The following is a 24812-nucleotide window of genomic DNA, read 5'->3' as shown; positions in this document are numbered from 1 at the left end:
GCTGGGGGATGCCTTGTGGGGTTTCCAGCTTGCTGTCAGGAGGGTTCAGGAGTCTGAGTCCTCCTGCAGTCCAAAGGCCACCGGTGCTCCATGAGGCACCCAGACAGCCCATGGCACTGTTCACAGAAAGTGAGTGTCTGGGGCACAGCTTCCAGCACCTGCAGGCAGGCGCAGGCAGAGGCAGAGGCACAGGTACCAGCTCTCATTACCCACCAGCCAGCGATTATAACAGTAAAACAAGAGTAAAACAATAACATTTTGTTTACCTCCTGAATAGTTAGGTCGTTATAGCACTCTGCCTCCAAGTGTTGGATAATAACAGGATACAAGACAGGTGGTAGCTTTCTGTATCCAAAACAGTGTGGGTGCATCTGTGATTTTAAAGAAGTTGAGACTGGCTGCTCCAGACTCCCAGTCCTAGAAGTGGTGTGGCTGGAGGAGGTGGTATGAGCTGCAGGTTGGACTGGATATGAAGATATCTCAGGGATACAGAGCTGGGGCAAGCTAGACTAGCTGCTCCGGTGCCTGTGGACTGGCTTTGACCTACATCATTTGAAGCTTTGGTTCCTTGTTCCTGAAACAGCCTGCCTTATTCTAGGATTGCTTTGCTTTTACCTAAGTGCTTGATCTATTTTAAGTACAAATGTCCCAGGATCTAATCTGAGATCTGCAAGCAGGAGCACACAGCAAAAGATGGCACTTACAAAGATCCCAAAAACCCATTTCATTTAGATTAAACAAGGCAGTTATTGTGTTTTAATATAGGAATTGATTATTATAAGTATGTGTATTGAGCTTAACAGCTTAGATTTGTATCTATTTCATCACTGTTAATCTTTGATAAATATGTTTTTAATAATCTCTAGGTATTTATTGAACATAAAACTGTCTTGTGATACTTATTGTACACTACTTCAACACAAATTCATTATTAAAAACCTTTCACTGAGGTTACTTTTAACCACAACATGACATATGTGCATACTGCATAGTTAATCTATAATAAATATATTTGTAATAAACTATTGATATTTAACCGGTAGTAACCATCTTAATAATTGTGATACACTGCAATACTATTGGGCAAGCTGCTCTTTTTAGCTCTGTGAAACACTTGGAGGATATGGGGTAAGAAGGAAGAAAGCTGTGACCTGGTAGAAGGCAGTTTATCTGTCAGTCCTCCACAGCCCTCACCTACCCTGGCCACTGGGCTCATTGCTATTTCAGTCCCCAAATCTCCAGCCCCATGTTCTTATATGGATCTGCCATTTGATCTCAGTCATGAGTCAAGTTAACATTTGGCCCCAGCCATCCGTATGACTCCGGCAGGCTGTGCAATACAGAGGCTGTTAATTCAGCTCCTGGTGCCCTCACATGATGCTCTGTTTGCCCAGTAGTTTTGCAAAGTGGATAAACATCCTCAAGGGATCAGGAACAAACCAGAGCCCGTACCCCTGGGGTGGAAAAAACACAAGCTTTCTGAGAATATGGATCAACAGAGAAGCTCAAATGAGGAGATTTCAGCTTTGAACTCAGCGGAGGCCACCAAATGCCTTTGACACATGAACTAGACAGGAGTCTGACTCCAAGCCATCAGAGGCAAAAGACTTGACCCGCAGTGCTGCTTAGACCCCCTGGGATACTTTCAAAGATGTATTTGTCATTCTTTGCATCACTTAATGACTGAGGTTCAGTTGCAACAAGCCAGCTCTAGCGGATATGCACAAAATTTCCCTTCCAGCACTAATCAAATGGGAGAGGAGCAGAGTAATTCCTCCTATGTCCTCTCCTCCGGGTCCTGCCCCATTTGTTATGCGGCCACTCGTACAGGCCCTTTAATCCTTCCTGTAGGCCACCGTCTGATTCCCATATATCAGAGAGAGCCAAAGATCTTAACATGCAACTTCTAATTGAGCTGTTATCATCTGCCACAAACATGAAATTAATGGTCCTACATCATAATCATAAATTCATACATAACCCCATGCACCAGCAAATAACTCTTTGCAGTGATACTACAATGGTAAGCTGATTTGCAAGAAGCGCACGCTACCCAGGAATCCTAATTAACCAAATTAACACCATCACTTCAAATCATGTCCCAGCAGTAGGACATTTCTGATTGGCCTCAGGCTGGAGCAAAACAGCCAAATGAAAACCTGACAGCATCTCCGCGGGTCCGGCAGTCCAACTCTTTACTGGGGGAAATATCTGCTGCCCATCCATGCACACACGGAAGGGAGCAAAAAATCTTGCGAGCACTTGTAGGTACTGACCCAAGACAGACTACGGCATAGCGACGCTGTGCAACAGAGGAGCAGTTCTCGGTTTCTCGTGCATTTCCCAAATTTAACCAGCAGTATCGGGAACCCCTTCCTGCCATGCTGGATTGCTCCAGGGGGTTGTGACACTCCCAAATCCCCCTGGGGAGTGCCAAATAGTGCTTTGGATGAGCCAAGCAGTGGGTCTAGGGTCATGGAACAGAGCTGGAAAGAAAAGCCAGTGTGGAGCAGTCTCCACAAACCCCAAACTCATCTCCCTGAACCCACTCGTTTGCACTGCTTTCCACTTGTGACTTGCCCAAGCTGTTTAGAGCTCAACACCTTTTCTGTTTCCTGTGACTTCAGGGTAGTCAGGTTCTTCTATTTCTGTCATGGGAAAAACAAGTTGCTATTTTGGAAACATGTGGGATTCAAGCCCATGATGGCCTGAGCACTCCCTGCATGAAGGACAAGAGCCGCAACCTGTGTGCCAGAGGGACCAGCTCACATCTCTCTCCATGTTCAGCCTGGACAATAGGGTGGCTCAGTCCCACCAGGCTCCTCATGTTGGGATGCTGAATGGCCTCAACTCCTGGGGCAAGGGCCCAGATCTCCCATCCCTGCTCTAAACCAATGCTCTAAAAGCTGGGGTGCAGGGTTTGAACCAAGACAAAAAGGAGGCTCCTACCAGAAGTGGGGTTCGAACCCACGCGGGCATGCGCCCATTGGATCTTAAGTCCAACGCCTTCACCACTCGGCCATCCTGGTGTGCTGTAAGCTCTCCCCTGGCCCACCAGCTCCTCCTCTGGAGGGCACACACCTCACCAAGCCCTTGAGGTCCCAACTCAAGACACTTCCCAGTGATACCTTCCCCTCCTCACTGCTTTCTTTTATGTTCCCTGCAAACTGGCAGAACATCTCATTGGGAGGCAACAGCTCTCATGGGCCATGGAGGATGGCACAGCCCCCGTGTGCCACACTACGTCCTTGTGCAAGGACCATAGTCACTGGTGATAATGCCTCCAGGGACCCTGGTGCAGGAGGGGCATCTTTGGAGGGTCTCAGCCTGACCCCGCTGAGTGCCCAGGGGGAAAGGAGCAGCTCTGCCAGCCCAACAGCACTCAGCCAGCCACGCCACATGGTTAAAGCACTGTCCTTGCACCTCGGGTCCCACTCCTCACCCCCTCCAGTCCACATTTGGCACTCTACTAGGGCATTTAGCTGTGAAAGACAGTGGGGCAGGAGAGTCTTTCTTTTCCCTTTAGAGTGAGGTACAGCTTTTTTTCTGCCATCTGGGGAAAGGAAAAAAAAAAACAAACACAAAAACCTCTGTTGAATCACATGGGATTCAAACCCACAGCCTGCAAGTACCTGTGTGCAGGAGTCTTTAGCCCTTAAGCCACAGGAGCTTGATAATTTCTGCCCCTGATTTCAGCCATGCTCATTCTTCCCAGGCCAGCACGCCAGCACCTTCACACAGGGATGCTATCACACAGAGAAACCTGTCAAGGCCTTTTCACCAGAGGATCCTGCCTGCTGGAGACACACTTGGCCAAGCAGTCCTGGCCCTGTCCTTCTTGAAGATGAGAGAAATTCCCTCTCACTTCCCCAGGGACTGCTCATGACTGTGCCCTGGGGTAGCTGAGCTGCTTGGAGGGCTTGCGGTTGGCTGCTGCAGAGGTGAGAGGCACTGGCCAGAAAAAGGAGTGTTTCCAGATCTCAAAAGAGGGTGACACAGAGCTCCTCAGTCAGGAGGGGTCACCCTGGCCTCCAGAGATAATTCAGGAGTGCTAGCAAGCAAGGCAGAAGGACCCCAGGCATCCCACTGGAGGATGCTGCAGGTCCAGCAGAGGACTGGGTCAACCTATTCACATGCAAAAATCCTGCCAGGAGGAAAATTCACCCCCTTAGGTGCCAAGAGGGGACAGCAACTTTCCCTGCTTCCCGTTGCCCTTCTTATTACAGTCACAGCTATCTACTATGCTGGTCCGTGTGTGCAGAATCACAGCTCAGCATCCCTGGATGCCTCCAGCTGCAGCACCCGCATTAATATCAAATGAAGCCATGCTCACCAAGGGTGTTGCGCTTGCCAGCTCCTGAGGAATCCGCTCCTAATGAGTGACTTCAAAGCATTAATGAGCTTGCAAAGCTCTCCTCTTCGTTTACAGAGCTGGCCCTCGCACGCTTGGCATTAAGACAGGGGTCACCCATCAGGCAAAGAGAATGCGTGTGCGTGTCGGCGAATACAATATATTTGTCATCCTCTAAGAAGCAAAGATTAATCATGCCCTCTCCAAAAGGAAGCTTTTACACCACATCTGCTCTTCACAGCATGGAGAGAAGGGACCTGCCCACAAGCACGTCCATTACCCACACAGCTCAGATCCCCATAGTGCCCAACAAGCCCAGCTTTGAAGTTGACATTTCACCTTAACCCTTTGGGTCCAGGCTGGGAAATGCTACTTGAATTGGCAACCTGAGGGTTGAATAAAGTGGTGGAATTGCACTCCAGTGCAGGTCTAAGGCATGTGTGGAGTGGTATGGATGTATGAGAGAGCAGGTTTGATGACACTTCCTGCTCTGTGGAAAATGGATCTGCAAAATGCGTCTGTAGCTCTCTCCAGGGACCGCTCTCTCCCAGTCACAACCCCCTCCAAGCCTCCCTGAGCTCACCATACATCTCTGTGTTGAAACAGCTTCCAGTGCCTGCCTGGCTACCAGCCCAGTTGCACCCATTTTAGGAGCTGAGCTAGAAGGAGGCCGTGCAAACAAACTGTGCTGAGGGACCAGCAGCAAGCCTCAGCACGAGCCTGCTGCTGGGCACTGCTTGCCCTTCCTCCCAAAGCCCCTCAGTCCCTTCAGCCTTTCCAGAGCCCTCTCGCTGCTGACACCCTGGCTGGCATTTGTGCTGCGCCAGGGAGGTTTGGACGAGGCACGGGACAATGAGATATCAGTTTGTTATTGCACTGCTGTTGTTGAACCTTCAGGACAATCTCCATGTGCAGTCTACAGTGGCACTGGCGTGGGGGCAGCTCAGCTTCCCTTGCCTGGTTCAAACTTACCGTGACATATATCCAAGGGGGCCACTGGCACAACTTGGCTGTATTTAAAAGTGCAGCCCCGAGCAGATGCTTCCCAAGGTCTTCCATGGCTGTGCATCATCCACGAGGCTGCTCGGCTTTACCTGCAAACCTGCACAGAGATCTGGCTGGCACTTCGCTGGGTCTGAGTCAGCCTTGCCGCCGGGGGGGTTGTAACATCAGCTGAATTACCTGTAGTGTCTTGGATGTCTCCTATGCAATCCCAAGGTAGGCAGGCTGTACCTCGCTTGCAGTATCCCCATGAAATGACAGCTTGAAGGTGACACGGCTACAGGCTTTCAGAACACATGTTCTGTAAGAGAAAGACATTAATAATGTCCTGAAGTCAGAAAGGTGTCATCCTTTGCTTCAGAAACACATTGGCAATGTTAACTGGAAAGCAGTTTCTCCTCTCACCTTTTCTCCCTCCAAAAGAGATCTCCTGGCACTTGGTGTCTATTCAGTAGATCCGTGTTGAATTTAAATAGCCACTGGAGGCGACCACTAGCCCACATGTTAATACTGCAGCTGGAGAGTGGCTGATTGGTAATTAAGAAAAAGAAAAAAATTCAAAACCTTAACGTTACGAGCAAGGCAGAGTAAAAATGGCACTTGAAGAGATTTCAGGCCAAAACTTCTCTGCTTTACTGATGCAGGGGCAATCCTCTGCTGTGCTCCTTCCCTTGCTACGAGAGCAGTTCAGCGTGTGGGTTACAACCATCACGAGCACTAAGTCACCCGAATGTTTGCCACAGATCAGCCCTACCAGGGTCATCTTGGGTGAAGTGAGAGACGACAGCTTGGCTCCACCTTGCGCAGCAGGCTTTGGGGGGAAGATTCATGCTGCTTATAGCAACAGGGCTCCTGTATTGTGTTCATGTAGCAGTTAATGAGGAAGCTCTTTAGACTTTGTCAGGTTTTAAATACACTATTGATGTCCCACATGTAACTGTAAACTACCACATTTGGAGAGTGGCTGGAGTTCATTGACAAAAAAAAGAGTCGAACAGGGTAGTATTACTATTTAACTGGTCCTCAGTAGTTTTAAGAATAAACAGGCAAGCAAGAACAGAAGATCACTCTTCCTTCTTATCTTTCCTCCCTATTGAGAGGCAGTTAAGGAAATCAAGCCAGACTCACTTTATATTCAGAAGGTTTTCTTTACAGAATGGCTAGGATATACATGTTGCATTCCTATGGGTGAAAGCTTGTACTCTGCAGAATTTGACATGGTGCCCTGCTGCTTGTTGGCTCAGGTCAGCCCCTGTGGAACTACAAACCTTATGGTGCTTTATAGCTCAAGAGGAAAGGTTTTCCATGAACCTTGCAGATACTGGTATTCAGCCAGAAAACCGAAGACCACTTACTGCGGGCACACAGACTGGATTAAAAACCAGTGGAGTTGTGCAATTACAGGAGGTTATTTATCCCAGAGGGAAAATATGTTTTCTTTGTTGAGTAAGTTCTTTCAAAAAAACCCCAACAAAACCCCCATCAAACCGAAAGCAATGCAGCTACCAGAGCTAAAGTAGTAAATCATAGAAAATAATGGATTTGTCTACTTTCTACTGCTCGGGAATGATCTCCCAGCTGTTTACAATTTTCCACAAGCTATTGCTAGTCTAAATTATTCTCCCAGTTATTTTCCACAAATATTTCTTCAACAACAGACAGTTTCTCAAAAAAGTTAATCTTGAGGTTTCAAAGTATCTAGGCTTCACAACATTGTTTCTTCTTTGGTTCTGAACGGGCCCATAATGAGATGTCTGGAGTGAATGGCGATGGTTCAGCATTTCAAAGTCATCACCTACCAACGTTCAATTATTCCCATAGATGTTCTGGACAGGATGCGTGTGTAGGTCATCAAGGCTTTACCATTGTTCAGTCTGGACTAGATTTTATGAAAGATACCATCACAGACCCATCTCTCCCTGTTGCTGTTCCATGCCTCTTCCAAACACCATCACCTACAACACAGAGAAAATGAGTCACGCCTGTGCAGAAAAGAAAGCTCAAGAACACACTGAGGATCACAGCGCTGTGATACTGATGCCTCAGATGCTGAGTGCTCAAATCATGGACTCATAAAGGGACCTGATGTAAATGAGACACTCAGCGCATGTTCACCTATTCTTGCCTAGTGCAGTCAGCCAGAGTTTTTCTACAGTCATTGCAGAGAGGGAAACCTGGCTGATCCTGACTTGAGGCACATGATCTTTGAAGACCCCTTCCAGCCCCACTCTCCATGCCTGAATTTCAGCATATGTTGGTCACCAGACATGTAAATCAGGCTCTGTTAAGGGCATTCCAAAATCACACTAGAAAAACATGTGTTGCATGTTTTTGGCTGCCTTTTCACATGACAGAGGAGCTAGCCATGGTAAACAAAGGCTCAACAGAGAACTCCATCCCTTGCAGGGTCATAACTTAGGAAATGCTGCAGCACACTACTCTCAGAAGCAACCCAGAGTGGAAATGAGGTGATGATTGAGTTATCACACGGACAAATACCAACAGAAGAGGCTTGCATGTGTCAAAGAAGTCTCTTGCAATTATTTACATAGCTTGGACAAGAGTGTTGGAATTGACTGGGAAAAACCTTTTGTGCTCCACCTGCAGCATCAGCAGTGCCCACTACTGCTCGTTATCTCAACGGGGAAGTGTGCAGGCGACATATCACATCCCAGATGTCAAGGTGCATCTGCATGAATTCCTAAAATGACATGTGTTCTTTAGCCCAGAGCTTGGCTCCAGGCTAAGAGCTAAATTTGATGTTCTCTGCAGCTAAAACTTCTTCAAAAACCATTCCGGGTTAATTAGGGAAAGGAAATTTTGGCTGCAGTCTGTAAAAGAAGATTGGCTTGGGAAATCGTATGAAAGTCGTGTTTTTTGCAAGAGCAAAGAGAAAGAACAGGCTCATTTCTAAAAGCACTGCACCTAAGAACTTCAGAAAAGCACAGAACTTCACTGAAATACAATGAAAGGCACTGCCTAAAAGCAGAACGTCTCCTTTGGCTCAGCATATCCTCTCCCAGAGGCACCACATCATTCCTGCTGCTCACAAAACAGCTTCTGTCTCCTTTTAATAGTTATATTTTTAGGCTTCTCATATTTAATTCTCTCTTTTTCCTTATGTAAGGTGCTTGGAAGGACTGTGGTGTCAAACAATAATTACATCAGAGAAAATTTAGAATCCACAGTGTTAAAATGAGTCTTTGCTCTTGACAAGTGAATGAATGTAGGAAGTGAGGGGAAACAGTTTTATCAAGGAGAGCACCCAGCTGACAGTGTAACGGCATCTCTCGTGGGCTGGGGCCACCCGCATTTGGATGTCAGCAATGTCAGCTTGAGGCACATCAGTATACTCCTGCATTTGCATGGTCTGAGACCTAGATGCACGTTCACACAGTGCTATCAGCAGATACCTGCCTCTCCCCATAAACCTACCTTGAGGTAGGCTTAAAATGCAGTTTTCTCATCCTCTTAATACCCATGGATTAACTAAAGTGCATGTGCCTATAGCTGTAGCTTCACCTCAGCTAAGGATCAAGCATTTCTTAATGCCAGGACGCACCACCACGACCACCATTAGTCTGCTTACAGCAGAAGGGAGAGAAGAAAAAGACCTATCCAATTCCCCCAGTCTGTGTTTCTGAACATATGGGTACTCATCCAAAGCAGCCTTCCAATACCTTTATAAATTACCCCCCATCATCTGTGCTGCAGTAACTGAACACGTATCTGCTGTGTTAAATTAAATTGTATTAAAGATGCAACTCAGTCCAACACAACACTGAATCTTGGACTATGCCTAGGTATTGCCACTGCCAGGGCATTAAAGAAAGCTGTTGGTGATAGTCTCCAAGTACCTGGGTTGCATTTTCCAACAAGTAATCGGAGAAGGGTGAGTTTGATCCTCTACCCATGGAGTCCGTGCGGCAATCAGTGATGACTGAGGCTGTTATGGGTGACCAAAAACTTATGGAAAGAGCAGGAAAATTTTTTTCTCACTAAAAGAGAGCACCAACTGCCTTACAGTGGACTCCAAGTAGATACTGACAGGTATCAGTGGGACTATCTCTCATGCAATGTTTAAAATCAGGTTGTGGTGAAGAGTAGGTGTATCGAGTGAGCTCACACATAGTGCATACAAGAAGTTTCCTAGGGATAACAAGTTTATAGAATATATATATTTTCCCCATATGGGTTCCCAGCTGGACTTCTTTTCTGTCTTGGAAGAGACCAACTTGCTAAAAACATCAATAGTGTCAAAATCCAGGATCCTCCTAATTAGATGTGACCTTTGAGGGGAACTGCTGAAGGCTGAGAGCTCACCTGCTTCTGTGGGCTTACCACTGCCTGACAGGAGGGCACCTGGACTGTGTGCATTTGTGTTTTCATTTGTTGCCTTTTATCTTATGTTCATAACACCAAGGTGAAGGAAAAGAGGCTCATAGAAGAGAGGGATATGGAGGAAGGCAAACCTGTGAAGTCTCTGCTAGTCTTTCCACAGCTTCAGCTCCAGTGTCCGTCCTCTGTCTGGCATTTGACACCTTTGACTTCGTTTTTCCTGCTCCACTTCATGCCCATCAGCTTGGGTCCTGTCCTTCCAGTCCTTCGCTCCTCCTTCTGAGCAGAGGCCTTTGAGGGTCCAGGCCATCTCAAGGTGGAGCTGGCCACCAGCAGAGTTTGCAACACAGGCAAGCTATCCCAAGCTGTATGGTTGATGGCTTCCTGGGAAACTGGAAAAGAAACTTACAAAGTTGAAAAGATAGATTAAAAAAAAAAAAAAAAGTTCTTTGAATTTCTGCTATTTCTCTGCAACTAAGATTTTTTTTTTACACTCAGTTTTCAGAAGAGCCACAGTGAAATGAGTACTAAGACCCTCTGAAGTCCTGAGGACATCAAGCACTTCTCTCCCATGGCTTCCTTCAAAACTCCTGATCATAAACAACAGACACACTTGAGTGTATTTCATTCATTCATCTGCTGTCTTTTGGTTGGGTTTTTTGTGTGTGTGTTTGGGTTTTTTTTTAAAGTAAGATATAGTCTTTCTTCTGGGATTTATAGTCTGATCTTGTAATAATTAGGCAAAGTAAACCATGTGGAGATTTTTTACGATCTGCTTTAAATGTAGAGTTTTGGAAAGTAGACAATGAAATTATTATTATTTTGCTGCACAGCTGTGCTAAAGCACAGGGGAAAGAGTGAAAAGACACTAGTATTTGTTTATTTGGCTTTCAATTGCTATGACAAAGAAAATAACAGCTTTGATCTTGGTCCACAATTGAGTTAATTGGTAACACCTCAAATTGTATGTCCTAAAAAACTCCTAATTAGCAGCTAAATGCAGGATAAACTACGTAGCATTTGTTCCTTTGTGCTCCAAAAGGACCTGCGAATTCATAACAGATAAACTTAAGATGCAAAAGTATCTGGTTTAGCATGCATATCTGCAAGAAGTGATGCGCGTATGTGCATGCACCTTCTTTCTTGTTCTGTGTTCATACAGCACCTAGCACAATGGGGCTAAGGTCCCTAATGCATTCTCTAGACAACTGGGACCCAATCTGAAACTGCAGATAGTATTTTCCAGGAGACTTCTGCTGCCTCCAGCGGTCTCTGGGTCAGGGCCCACTGGGAGCCATTTGCTGTTGCCTCCCCTGTTTAATTTCGGAGAGCTCCCAAGGAGATTCCCTCCCTCTTTTTGCTCTTTCATTTACCATCCAAGCCCCTCGCACCACGGGAAGGTACTCAGAGCACTGTGGGAAGAAATGATCCAGATACGAGCAGCGACAGGGCTGGGAAAGAAAACACAGATGTGTTGAAGAACCTGATGTGAAGACCTGTTCTGTAAAAAGGGGAATTTCTGGGGAGAGTGCTAGAAATTATACACCCAGGCCAGCAATTCAGACATCCAAAGTGCATGCTGTAAAACGCGGGCACTGGAGGCGTGATGAGATGACAGTTTACACCGTAATGAGGAAGCACAGTCGGAGTCCTCTAGCATATGTCTGCAATACAGGTCCAGAAGCAGAGGTCAGCATCTCTTGCCTGCCTGATGGCCCCCTAAAATGAGTTCGTGCATCTCAGTCCATCTTTTGTTTAGTAAATGCCTGCAGCACCAGGCCATGGCAGGACAGCCGGTGTTGCTAGCGATGAACATCTTTGCCGCAAAAGGGGAAGATTGGTAACACATGAAGGTAGCAGCTGTGTTTCACTCCTGAGTAGCAGCTGGGACACGAAGGCTGACTGATAGAAGCAGGAGGCAGTAAGACTAACACTTAAAAATTCAGAAAGGACTGCTGGGTACAGAAGCAGAAGACAAGACAGTGGCACAGCATTTTCCCAAAATGCAACATTAGTCCTCCTGCAGAGATGGATGAAGGAGAAGTTTTGCAGCAGCTGTCCACACTGCATTCTTTCTCCTTTATTTCTCTAAAGCACTAACATGGACAGAGAAGTCTGGTCACCTCCTCTTGTCTGTCTCCCGAGGGACAGCCACACGAACACTTTCGCAACCCAAGTCCAGCTGCCACGAGCTGGATGTGAGATGCAGGGAGCTGTTGACAGACTGCCCCATCCCTTGGTAATGACATAACCCCAACCCAGGGATAGGGACGCATTAGTCCCGTACCTAGACTGATGGAGAGAGACAGGACATGCCCCACTAGAGGAAAAGCTTTGTTAGAGGCAAATGTCTTCCCTCCAGCTCTCTCTCGCAGCAGCTGAATCACAACTAGCACCATAAGGCCAGCAAGTGTTTAACAAAAGCCCTTCTTCAGGCACTCTTTGCTCTGCTGTTTGCCCGGCTGTACAAGGCAGATTGCTGTCTCTTATTAACTAAATAAACAAGCAGCAAAAGTTGAGCAAAATGGAAACACATACACAGCTTGTCTGCAAATAGAGACAAACGCCTCCATCGCATGGTTGCACCCAGCTGTCTGGTTGTTACCTGCTTAAATGGCTTTAATTTCACATTAAGGTCAATGCAGTCGTAGCTTCTCCTCCCGGCTGAAAAACCTGGCTAATGAAACATTCAGGTTTGTATTGAGTCCACTTCAATGTGCCAGCCGAGCGTTTGGAGGAGCTGAGGCGGGTGTCACAGTCTTACTTCTGCAAGGGTGAGTCCCCAGCCTGGACCGCGGGAGCAGGGCTGAGCAAGCACAGCAGCCAGTGTGAGCGAGCAGAGGCTCCTCCGCAATCACCTGTTGAAATGGCGGGGTATCTCCAGTTTTCAGTCAGGGTATTCTCTTGCCTAATCCCATGCTGCAAGGAGCGCAGAGAGCCCCTGCTTCTGGGTTAGTCCTGCCCGGGTCTGTGCTCCTTCCTCCAGGCTTCCCTGGGCTGGCTCCACTTCTAGCAAAGGGTATTTATTCAGCTTATGCATCCCTTCCTTCTACCATTTACGCAGCCCTCCTGCTTTCCTCTGGGAATATAGATGGGATGAGTAAACTGTCTTTATATATAGTCTGAGGGGTTTGACTTTGAGTCTCATTCATTACTCTTCAATTTCTTTTAGCTTCTCCTTTCCAAAGATCAGAGTTCCTGACCAAGTTTTGATGCAGGCCATGAGGGTGACAAACGTAGCTAGACTGTGATCGCTTGTGCGTAGGAAGCTATTTGTCCTGAACCGTATCCTCTATGTTACTCAAGGCAAAATCGAAAAAAACCCCTTGTCTTGTATGCCTTCAAAGTAACTGTTCCAACGATAATTTAAAGTATTGAGACATTGATTCACTAAACATCATTGGCCTGCTTATATGTGGGCAGGCAAAGTCACCCATTATTGGTGATTTATTAGCTGTAGGTGCCTCTTTGATCTTCTTCAACGTTGTGCACTCAATATCCTCCTCCCATGAGGCAGCTGGGAGGACAGCCCTATCAAGACATTCGCATTATTGTGACTTATGATTCATGTCCATGGGATCGTCTCCACTTAGACACTGTATCTCACTGGATTCAGGGGAATCTTCCAGAGCCCTACAATATATGCAAAACCAGAAGTTCCTCTTGGATTGAAAAATTATGATACCAGCACCTCTAAATTGCTTTTAGCGGCTTTCTGTGCTGCCTCCGGCTCAGAAGTGCTTAGTTTGCTGACAAAAATCATAGACTCATACACACTGGAGATGGAAAAGCCCTGCTAGGTTCAGCTAGTCCATTTCTCCTACCAGGGAAGGAATATTCCCAGCAATCTGTTTTCCCTGCTACTTTGTCTTGTCTATTTTTAAACATCCCATGTAGCAAAAATACATTTAGATTGTCAGAATTTCAGAGCCAAGTTAGCTGGGGAAGTACCAGCTGTAGCCTAACCTGCTTTGTCTGGTGGCAGCAGCTAAATTGCTCTCTGCTGCCTTTGAAGTCAATGGTAAAAGTCTTATTGGCTTCTGTGGGAGCATTCTCAGGCCTTTGGTACGGATGATTAGAGCAAATAGCTATGGAGCACTGATAAGCCATTCTTACACTATCGCTTTCCAGGCCGTAACTGCATTTTAATAGGCAAGAAATTGTCTCAGCAGCAGTCAGGGTGCAATAATAGCAAAGCCATGTGGAGCACACGACAGACTGGGTCTGCACAGAAGTAACTCCTGCCATGACCATACAAAATTATACCCACAAGCCCAAACAGGTTTGGTGGAGTACGTGATCCAAGGGGAACAGTCAGAGGCAGTCCCTTTTGTACCTCCTCCAACTGTAAAATCTACCAGAGGTCAGTTCAGCTTGTAGATAGCTCCAATGTGTTTTCTCTTTTCAACAGACTTTAACATCATGACTGAAGGGACCTGGGCACATCAGGGTACCCCTTTACCTGCCTTTTACACCTTGGGCAGAACATAGCATAGGTGTAGCACTACCCTTAATGAAAAAAGGCAAAGAAAAAGACTGGCTGTTGAATCACAGAAGTTAAGAAGTTACCATATAAAACTTGACTCACCTTGAAGAAAAAAACCTCGACAGCTACCCCGCAAGATGGAGCCCTCGGCAGTAGCAGCAACACAGCCCCGACGAAGCTCGGCCCTTTGCTTTCTCTTTTTATTTCAGTAACAATGTCAGGTAGTGGGAGCCAGGGTTGGATTTAATTTAACAGTTGTTGTGGTCTGCTGGGACAGCTTCCTCTGCCTCCACATTTCCTGTCTGGAAGTTCTCCCAAAAGGATGAATTAACCAATATATGACCTGTATGGGAAATGCACTTTATTGAAGCTATTTTTCTAGGGTGGAGCTGAACAGCTGTTTAACAGCGCATAGCTGCGCTACATGAGAGACAGTAAAAACAGACAAAATGAACTGTATTCAGGTACAACTGGGCTGTAAGGAGGCAGAAGGTAATTATCTCAAACCGTAAGTTTTGCTTGTACGCAGAGGGTAGAGTCCCTGTGTGACAAAGCGTGCCAGCATGGGGTACCACAGCATGAGAGTCAGCACAGGGGAAGGGGACCTCGGTTTTACCTTCCCCATAGCACCTTCTTGTGCTATAAACATGGAGAGATTAACACCATCCCTGCAGGCCCCAGCATCCTGGCAAGGAAAACCCACATGCTAAAGCTGCGTAGACGTAGACTCCTATCCAAAAACTGCTTAGTGTGACACGATGGAAGCAGAAAGTAACAGAGCCCTGGTATCACTATGGGGACAGCTGTGCCTGAGATCAAGCACAGTTCAATCCTTTTTTATATAAGGCTTCAGCAATCAATGGGAGCCGTAAGTGTCACAGAAACAGTCTCACATTAACTTCACGGCAAGCAATGTCTGTGGGCATCTCAGGGCAGATTACAGCTCTTTGGATGTACATAGAGAACTATTTGCTGCTGCGAGCCAGCACTGCCATCCGTGGAGCACAGTCCCACCGGTGATGGCTCCTGCCCCAGACCATGCAGAAGCATCTCTGGGTGGCAGCACTAGGCTGCACAGCCCAGGCAACATCAACGTGAGAGATGGAAACACCCAGCATCTCTGTCCAGAAGCCTCAATAAAGCCCCTGCTTTCCATTCACGTCTCTTTCTCTCCCCCTCAGCTTGTTAGCAGTGCAATTAAGTTATTGAAAATTTACATCAGGGCTGGAGAGATGAGAAACTGAAGAGAAGCTTTAAAAGCCACTTTTTTTTTTTTTTTTTTTAAAGCCTGACATAAAACGCCAGCCAGATTTACCATGAGTTTCCTGTGTGCACATGAGTTATACGCACGGTAAGTGTCCCGTCATCATGAATTCTGCCAATGTGCTCCTTTTAATGGCACTGATCATAGGGAATTCATTTGGTCTTCATATAGCTGTCACCTGTATTACCAGCGCGATTTCATTCTAATTTAGTATTACTTAATGGTGAAGATAAAGTTAAGTGTTAGCCATGTGGGTCTTTTCTTGGCTTCTCTCTCTCTCTGACACAGCAAGAGTGCAACTGCGGGGTGTTTTATGACCAATAATTCAAAAGAGCAGGGAAAAGAAGGAGCAGCAAATATCAACTGCTTGTCAATCATCCACAGTCTTTCAGCTCAAATCGTTATACCTGGACCTCTGATCTTTTCTTCTGCCGTCTCTGATCCCCCTGTTTGTTTGGAGTTCTTTAAGTACTGCAACCATCAAAAATATATTTTTTAAAGGTTCAGGTTTAGGAAACCTGCAGTGCTTACCCACAATGATAGGAAAATGTGGTACAGAAAGCCATACCTAATGGCTGCAGTATAGCAGCCAAAGTACAGTCAGCCTGTCGGGGTGGCGATGATGGGGTACCCTACGAGCTGGGTGAAGACATGAAAATGCTGTGGGGAAATGAAGTGTTTTTATAGCATCAGTTATACAGCAACAAGTGATTTGTCTTCCCAAGCCCCTGTGGCCCCCCTCTTTTCCCCCAGCCCGGGAAGGTAATCATTCTGTATATATCACTAGCTTGTTTAAACTGGAGATGAAAAGCTACAAAAGTACAACTTAATTGAACCCTGTATTGTGTTATTACAAATGCTGCCGACCTCACTTGCAGTCCATTATCAGAGGGTTCTGCTGAATGCTTTAATTAAAGACAATAAGGCTAATAAAAAGGCATCATTTTCCTGTCTCCAGCGCTGCTGGAGAGTTGGGGCTGATGAGATTATTTCCTACTAATGCTCTTCTGCTGTTGTTGTTTTTAAATCTTTTTCTCCCCATGGTTTGCAAATACTGTCTGAGCCCCAGTTGTACAAGATTCATTAAGAACAAGAAAAAATCATTTTTGTTTCTAAAATGCTCACTAATATTTGATGAGCAGAGCCCCTCTTCCAGATGATCCCTGGTGCCTCACCCCAACTTTTGCTGCCTTTTGCTCTCAGATCCAGTCCCAGTGAAAGAAAAAGCTTCCCCGCACAGGCACAGGTATTTATACAAACTGACTTAAGGCTGTACTCTGCCTGCGGCGCTCCCGCACGTGGCACCATCTCCAGCCCTCCCGTTTGCAGGGAGGACAGCGTGATGACAGTGCTGCTTGCCAGAGGGCAGGATCTAGCCCATAGTGAGTAATGCAGCACCTCACCATAATTAACATGCTGCTTACTAATGGCCCATATGTGCCATCTCTATTTACTTTCATACCGATAGTATTAACGATACCAAACCAGCAGTGTTTCCAAAGCCAATTAAGGCAGCCTCGCTGGGCAACTTTGTCCCTCCAGCTTCGGTCCAAAGAGGCAGAAGAAGAAGGGGACAACGTGGGAAGGCATCAGTGAGGTTCAACACGAGGAAGGGAAGGTGCGTAGTGGAGGGGGGTGGCCAAAGTGCTGTGCGGGGGGAGAGCTTGACACAAGGGAGATGGGAAAGGTTTGCAGTAGGACTGCTCTGCTCGTCTGCCCATAGAAGAATGTGCTGAGGGATAAGGGAGGCAGGATGGTCTCTACCTCTGGATGCACAGGGGTGACGCACCATTCCCTGTCTGCGTGCCTCTGCCTTCAAGGACATCGGCATGGGCTTGACCTTGTCCACCCCATGCATACCTTGGTGTTTGGCGAATAGCATAAACATGGTGGGGTGCAAAGAGAGGAGTGGGAAATCACCTGGTGCTCATTGCATGGATGCATTTACAGAACAGGCACGTCCACCCACCAGCAAACAGGCTGAGCCATCAACTCCTCATACACCGGCCACAGAACAGTTAAAACTTCACTAATGACCCAAGCCATATTTGAACAAGAGACCTAATGGCAATTGGCACTGGAGCCCCGCTGTGAATAAGCTAAACCATCCACTCCTGCTGTGATTAAAAACTTCTTCTTGGACAAGGGAACAAGCAGCCAGACGCTAAGTAACTGAACTTTGCCCCTGCAAGGAGGAGAGCAAAGCACTAACCACTGAGCCAGCCCAGTTTGCCAAGACTTTTATAGGGTAGGAACTTTTACAATTAAATACAGCAAAAGGTTTCTTCCACTGTGAGCCTCTGAGCACAGGTTGAAAGAAGCAGAGTTGAACGTGGAAGCCAAGTTAAGGAAAAAAAAAAAAAAAAAGAAGAAAAAGTCTTGATCTGAAGGTTGCAGGCTCAAAGTAGCTAGAAACCCCATCAAGTGACTGAATGGGAGCAGCGAGAGGCGGGCAAAGACCACAACTCCTCCCTGGGTAAAGGATGAAGCTGTAACGTGGAGCAGACTGACCTAGTTACATATTTCTTCTTCACTCTCCCTCTCTCTCTCACTGGTGCAGTTGCCAGGCTGGGATGTTGCAAAGCAAATTGTAAATGAAGTTTCTGCTATCCAAGCCTAGCAAAGAAGAAACCAGGAGCTCTGCAGATGTGGGCATCTCAAGCAGCACCATCTCAGGCCCCTTTGGAGGAAAGGCATTTGCCTGTGCCACGTCACCCCATCCGAGGTGGCTCTCCGCATCACAACCTTCCCCATCCGTGTTTCCTTCGTGTGTCGGCAGCTGCATGCCATTTTTGGCACAGTAGGGAAATGGCCCACAGACTGGTGACATTTGCAGCTCCATCCTCCCAAGGATGCAGCAGAGGCACACACTAATTAAACAGACTCTCTCCAGCTTTCTGGTCTGCAGTTGAAGCAAAGGAGTCTTTCCCTGAGCTGGGAGGGTCCTGCAGCCCCCGCTGCTGGAGAGATGCTGCACAAAGCAGAGCTGCCCTGTACTGTTACAAAGCCAGCAACTATGGGGGTGACATGGTGCCATCAGGTATGGACATGCCATATACAAAGTTCTGCTTGATACCCTTAATTCTGACAGAGTTGGGCACGGGGAGGACAGGGGATACTGCCATTCCCTCGCTGGGTGCATTGCTGCAGCCGGGAGCCCTCTGACAGCCTCTACCATTATTCCCAGATACACACGTGCGCTATTGGAGACAAGCAGCAAGAACAACTTTCTGGCCACTGTGAGGCCTTGCTCCTCCCCGCATTTGGGTACAGCTTCCTTGCAAAGCCAGCTCCCAAACCGCGCCTGGATTGCCCAACACGTGGCAGAGCCTATCTGGGTACGGCACACAGGACACACACCAGGCTGAGTGGGCACAAATCCCACCGTGCTCCCACAGTTGGCACTGGGGGTCAGCAGGCTGCCCAGAATACCAGGCAGGATTGTGGGTTTTGGTCCTTTTTGTACCCCAAGGATGGCCAAGGATACCCGTGTGCACTGACCCAGTGAATCTCTGGATGCCAGAAGGTTTGGAGAAGCACCCAAGGTCTGGATCCCTTCTCCACCACAGATCTCCAGAGCATCTACCATTACTGCAGACTTACAAGACTGACAACCCTAAACCATAACCCAGCAAGCTGAGATGGGGTGCAGGGGAAGCTTTGCTCTTGATGAGCAATTAGGTAAAGGAGCAGCTGCCAGGAGAGGCAAGAGAAACTACCAAGGGAAGCATTTCCAAAAGATGAGCAAACCCTTTGGGGAAGACTGTATTTTGGAAGAGTCCGTGCTAAATGTAGGAGCTTTAATGACTTGTGGGGAGTCTCCAGTGTATAACTTCTAATTAGAAATTAAGGGAAAAGAACACTGAAATCTTCTGAACTTTCCACCACACAAAACTACTAACATTTTTTTTGGCTCAGAAGTATTTTTGAGATGCAATTGTCTCATCCTCAATGAAAAAATATTTTGACAGGGGGAGAATTGGGGGTGATTGTGAGGAGATTCACACTGTCAGTCACAGCTACCCCCTCCAGCTGAAACAAGGGATCTCCAGAAAAGGAGTGGCGCAGATGCTGAGGCTGAGGCAGATGCTAAGCAAACATGAAGCCAGGCAGAGTTCATTTTGTAAACGGTTGCTGTGACCCCACTTTTCAGCATCATTCGCTCACTTAAAGCCCTGCTCCTCCCTCGTCAGCATTTTCAGAACAGGGTAAAAGAAGGGGTTTGCCTGTATGTTGTGGGTTTATCTCGCTGGACTAGCTGAGGTAATCCTGGGTCCTGTGAACTGCCTGGTAGAGCATTTTTTCCAATGCAGCAAGTAAACATTGCTGTCATGGATGTATTTTTCCATGCCTCAGCAGTTTTGAGGAGTCTAAACTACAAGAGAATTTACCCAAAGCAAAGCCCCAGTCCAACCTTCTCTCCCTTCCCTTACATTTCTCAGCTGTGTTTCACAACCCAAAATACAGAGGTACAGTGTCGTGCCTAACTTGCAGAAATGCCAGTACTCAGGCTTTGCAGAAGAGACAAGACTAAAAGATGACTCCTTGAGAAATTATGAACTTCAGCTTTACATAAGCAAGGTACAATAGCTCTATTTTTACTCATCCAGACGAGTCTCAGCACATCCATCTATGTTCACCCCTCCCCTTCCAGATCATTTTGTCTGCAAAAGAAGCAAAACTATCCATCGGTGACAACCCTAAGATTCAAGCCCACCAGCCCTTTTCTTAGAGGCACGTTCCTGCGCGGGCAGCCAGTCGAGGCAGCTGTAAGACACAAGGGGAGCAATGCCCTAAAGGAGTGAGAGGGGCTGCCAGAGGAGCCGGCATCCCACTGCCCCGTTCAGCTTGCAAGGGACGGCGGGAGACCAGCAGCCATACAGCTGGGGCCAGCACAATAGGCTGTCACGCTCATCAAGCGGGAGGGTAATTAGGGAGCACTTCTTCAAACACAGCTGCCTGTGCTATTCGAAAGCTGCCACGCGCTTGCTCTGAATGGGGAACGCTATGGCCCACCAGCGCAGAAGCAAAACCACCCCCTTCCCTCGCCGCTGCCCCAAATGAAAGCTTCGGAGCCAGCAATCATTTCAGAGAGGTCGGTGGTCGGTCACCACTTTCCAGCCTTCCCAACCCACAATTTGCTCTACGAGCATCTTGAACAGAGGGAAAAGGGTGGGTCATTATAGATGTGTCCTCAGGAAGAGATAAACCCATTACATGTATTAATAACCTCTACAATCATCGCCGCGTGAAACTGGGTGTTTATAAGAACTGGCTCCTTTGTAAGAGTTGCACAAACACAATGCGGGGTGAATACCAGATTCAATAGGTGAACCAAAAGATTTGGAGAAAGAAAACAGTATGATTCATAAGCTGAGATTTGAGGCAAATCTCAGTTTTGCGGGGAAGCAAAATAAAACAACATTCAATATGGGGCAACTACAAATAACTCATTTAACCCTGGAAGGAATTTTGTTTAAACCGAGTTATTATTTGACCCTTTTACTTTCTTTTTAAAAATGAGCTCCTCTCTCTCATTTTAAGTGAAAAAGACTATGCCAAAATGGAAGTTTAATGTCTAAAGATTTTTGTCTCGGAAAGTTTCACCTGGTGAAGAGAAGACACATCCCACCCTGAAGTCTGCAAAGCAACCCTTCCAGCCTCTCTGACCCCCCTCCATCTCACCAGTGACACGCACTGACTCCAATTCATGAGCAGTTTCCATCCTCCTGCAACTCCACTAATTGGCAAATCTACTGTTCACAACATGTATTTTACCCATGTCTGCAGGAAGCAGACTTTTCTGTTCTCCCCACTCCCTTCTTCTCTGCCCCTTCTGCTCCCCGGTCCCCTACATCTGCCTTTCTGCTCCAAAGTCCTTCTCATCATTTCCCACATGCACACAAATACGCTTCTTTTTCATCTGTAACATCTGTACAGTCTGACCAGCTTCCTCAGTATTTTTTCATATGTACAAACTCAATAAATAATGCAAATGAGCTGCCACTTAATTATTTTCTCAGCTTGTCGCGCAAGGAGCCATTTGGAGTGAAGACCCAAGGTGGCGAGGGGCAGCGCGCTCCCTCCCGAAAGGCAGGCGTATGGCAGTACTACTGCTCCCCCTGCCTCCCACCGACCCACCCTCCAGCTTCACAGCAAAGACTCACTTCACAAAATTTAATTACTCTGCTAACATGTCCCATATGCTCTGTGGCAGGCAGGGAAGGCTTTAATTACATCTGCTCTAGACATGCTGGGGAGCACTGATTCCCCATCTCCCAGGGACCCAATACAGCACCCGTGGGGATGCGGGTGCTGCCAGAACCATAACGGTGCCTCAGCATCAGGCATTGAGTACCAAAATATCCTCTTATTCCTCCTTCTACCCCTGCGCACGCACATCCACAGCTAACGGTGAGGCAGCAGACAAGGGAGGGCTTTAGTCTCTAGAGGAGAGCAAATCGTCCCTCTAACAAAGTGCTGACCATCACCATTAATGAACTGATTAACAATCATTAATAATTAGAAAGCCCTTCCACACCATTGCTCATTTGTATGGCACTTGAGAGACATCATCCCTCATTTGGGAAGTGGAGGACAAAACCTGTCCCCAGCTGGCCTTCCCCTTCCCTCCATCCTCCCAGCACATCAGCACCCAATCGGTTGGCTTTTCCCCTCCTTCTCCCACCCCATTTTACTTTTCATTTTCACAGCTGCCTCTGCAATTGCTAATTTCATAGCCATCAGGTGTTACTGAGGTGGCAGGTAGTCAAAACCATTTTGGGGCACAATACATCAGGCGGTAGACAAGGAGTAGGCAGGAATTTGTTTGACATGACATTGTTATGCAAAGATGCTCACGGTACCCAAGGTGCTTCATGCAACTGGATTGCATTTTCTGGAGACAGAAATCTTTTTTTAGGGGAAGAAGGGCTGGAGGCAGGGGAAATCCTTTCATTCAGGATCATGTTTAAGTGTGAGAGCAAAATTTCTATTGTAGTCCCTATACTTTTAATGTGGTTTGTGGCTTATGTGATCCAGCCTGTAATCTGTTCCACATCTTATACTGCCCTGAATTTGATCAAGCCACATCTGAATTGTGATAGTCTGCTTTGCTGACTGCCTTGTGGTGAACCATCTCCTACCAGCTATGGTTAAGGTTTTGAACAAGGGCCAGTCATTATTGTTTGCAGACTCTTCAGGCAGAGAGGCAATTTCCAAGGATATTGTGGGTAGGAGATAGTCAACAGCGGATGCCTTTGAAGAGCATTTTCCAAAGTGTGGGGTGTGAACGTGCATGTACACACAATTTGTTTGGTAAACTCCCTGTGCTTCTTCCATCAGAGATCCAGCTGTAGGGTCACGGTTAGGAGCAGGAATAGCACTACTTTCCTAGGGACTGAGGATTGTGCCCAGGGTCTTCCACAGGCTGTGGATTTCTAAGCCCCATTGCACCCATCTGCAGCATCCATCAGCTTTCCTGCTGCGCTAGGGCATCCCAAAGCCAGCCTGTACCCACCTGGAAGTCCAGCCATGAGCCACGCTGCAGTCGCAGTTTGGCAGCAGAGGATCGGTGCTGGTAACGCCGTGCTGAGCAGCAGGAGACGGGCATCCCACAGCAGGTTAGGAGGCATTTCCTCATAGCTGCGTTCTTTGTTCTCTTGCATGAACTGCTCTGCTTGAAGAAGAGAAGCATTGCCCATGTTTCCAAAGTGTTTTGGTTCCTATGGAGACACTGCAAGCTGTGTGGGAGCTTGCTTTTCCCCGTACACTAAGTAGAGTCTTGCCCCAGGAGCAAACTCTGGAGTTATGAGTGCAAGGCTCATGGCTTGCGGCATGGTCTCCCTTCCTCCCCGTCCCCCTCCGCTCTGGAGCTGCTACACGGAGCATGAAATGGGCACATGCTCGAGCTCCACATCACCGATTTCTCCTGTGAGAGGGAGAAAATCCAGAAAGCACTAGGCAGAAGAATGGCACAATACATCCTCTTTCAACAGATGTTCATCCTGACACCCTTCTTTCTCCACTGTGAGGTCCCAGTGAGGTTCCATACATGCAATACTGCTCCAGGAGAGCACTGGTCTAGACAACTGCCTCCCTTTCCCAAGAGTACCTATGTTGCAGTAACTTGTCCGGGTTCCATGCCAAGGAATGGATGTGCAGCTGGTCCAGCTCCACTCTAAGGTTTGTACAGAAGCCAATTCCCTTTTCAGGACCACCATTACTTCTTTTTAGCCTAGAGCCTAAAATGACCACCCAAGCTGAGGGAAGGGAGGGGGAGGAAAAGAAAAGGGAATAAAGGAAGCAGACAGAGAGTAAAGTCGGCACTTGGGACATTTCAGCTAGAAAAGGTCAGGCTGCACTTTTGAATGGCTCATCCCCCTGCTTAGGTGCCTGGTAATGGGAGATCCTGCCCTCCTCTGTTTTATGCATTTTAGTAGTGGCTCTGCCCTTTGGGTGAATCAAATTGATTTAGTCCAGTCCCCTAGTTCAATTTCTAGGGCTGCTCGGCCAGGACTCCCTAATCTGTGAATAGGATTTCATTGTGGCTAGGCACTTCTGATCCTTCAATTTACGGTTTGGCATTAAATTGGGCTCCAGTGATGCAGGGCCGCTTAGATTATGTGTCTGAAAGATCAGGCGAGTGTAGCTCAAGCGGTGGGAAGATAGAGGTATTCTTGGAGAAGTGAGCCTCTCCCTCCCTGAGTGAAAATAATCCTGTGACATCCTGCCTGTATGATCCAAAAGGCTGTGGTTTTGAGGGCAGGATGAAATCTTGTTCAGGAGAAAAAAGAAATAAATTCTCATGGAAAGTTGGTTTGCAATTAAAAGAAGCATTTCTTCTAAAGTGCCTGTTCCTCCCTTGCACACAATGGAATAAACTGAGCAGCTGAAGTTTTTTCAGCCCCCAAGTCTGTTTTTCCATTTTGGAGGGCGGGAACTTCTGCAAAAATATCCTACAGGGTTTTTTTTCTATTCCTGGGGGAGAGGCAGACAATACAAAAACACCTAATTGTAGAAGCAATGCTTGGAAATACAAATCTCAAATCCAATAGCATATCGTGATCTTAAACCAGGGCTTATCACTGCCAGGCATAAAGAGATGCTGCAACCATCACTTAGACATAATGGTCTTATCCTGGTTGGTGCTGTGAGCCGACTGGACAGGTCTGAGCTGCGATAAAGGCATTTTTCTCCTTCCTGTCTGAGAGCAGAGCAGTTCTCCCTAGCATACATTTTAAGGGCAACCAGGACTGCATAAGCAGTGAGCTCAGCCTTTGGCAGAAGACGACCTGCCAGTCCTTCTGTAGTGCTTTTTATCCCGTGACCTCAAAGCACTGTGCAAGACACAGCAGCCAAACATGCCTAAT

At 47.1% G+C, this 24812-nt stretch overlaps 1 non-coding gene across 1 annotated transcript; it reads right to left on the bottom strand.

Annotated features, from left to right (window-relative positions):
* Positions 1–2946: 2946 nt before the first annotated feature.
* TRNAL-UAA (transfer RNA leucine (anticodon UAA)) lies at positions 2947–3029 on the bottom strand. The gene has a single exon. It is a non-coding gene; the product is annotated as a tRNA-Leu (tRNA).
* Positions 3030–24812: the final 21783 nt, after the last annotated feature.

The sequence above is a fragment of the Nipponia nippon genome, unplaced genomic scaffold, assembly GCF_047370975.1.
Source record: "Nipponia nippon isolate SJK-2023a ecotype South Korea unplaced genomic scaffold, ASM4737097v1 scaffold_9, whole genome shotgun sequence".
In the NCBI taxonomy this organism is placed as follows: Eukaryota; Metazoa; Chordata; class Aves; order Pelecaniformes; family Threskiornithidae; genus Nipponia; species Nipponia nippon.
The sequence above is the reverse complement of the archived record's forward strand: the minus strand, read 5'-3'. Positions and strand labels throughout refer to the sequence as shown.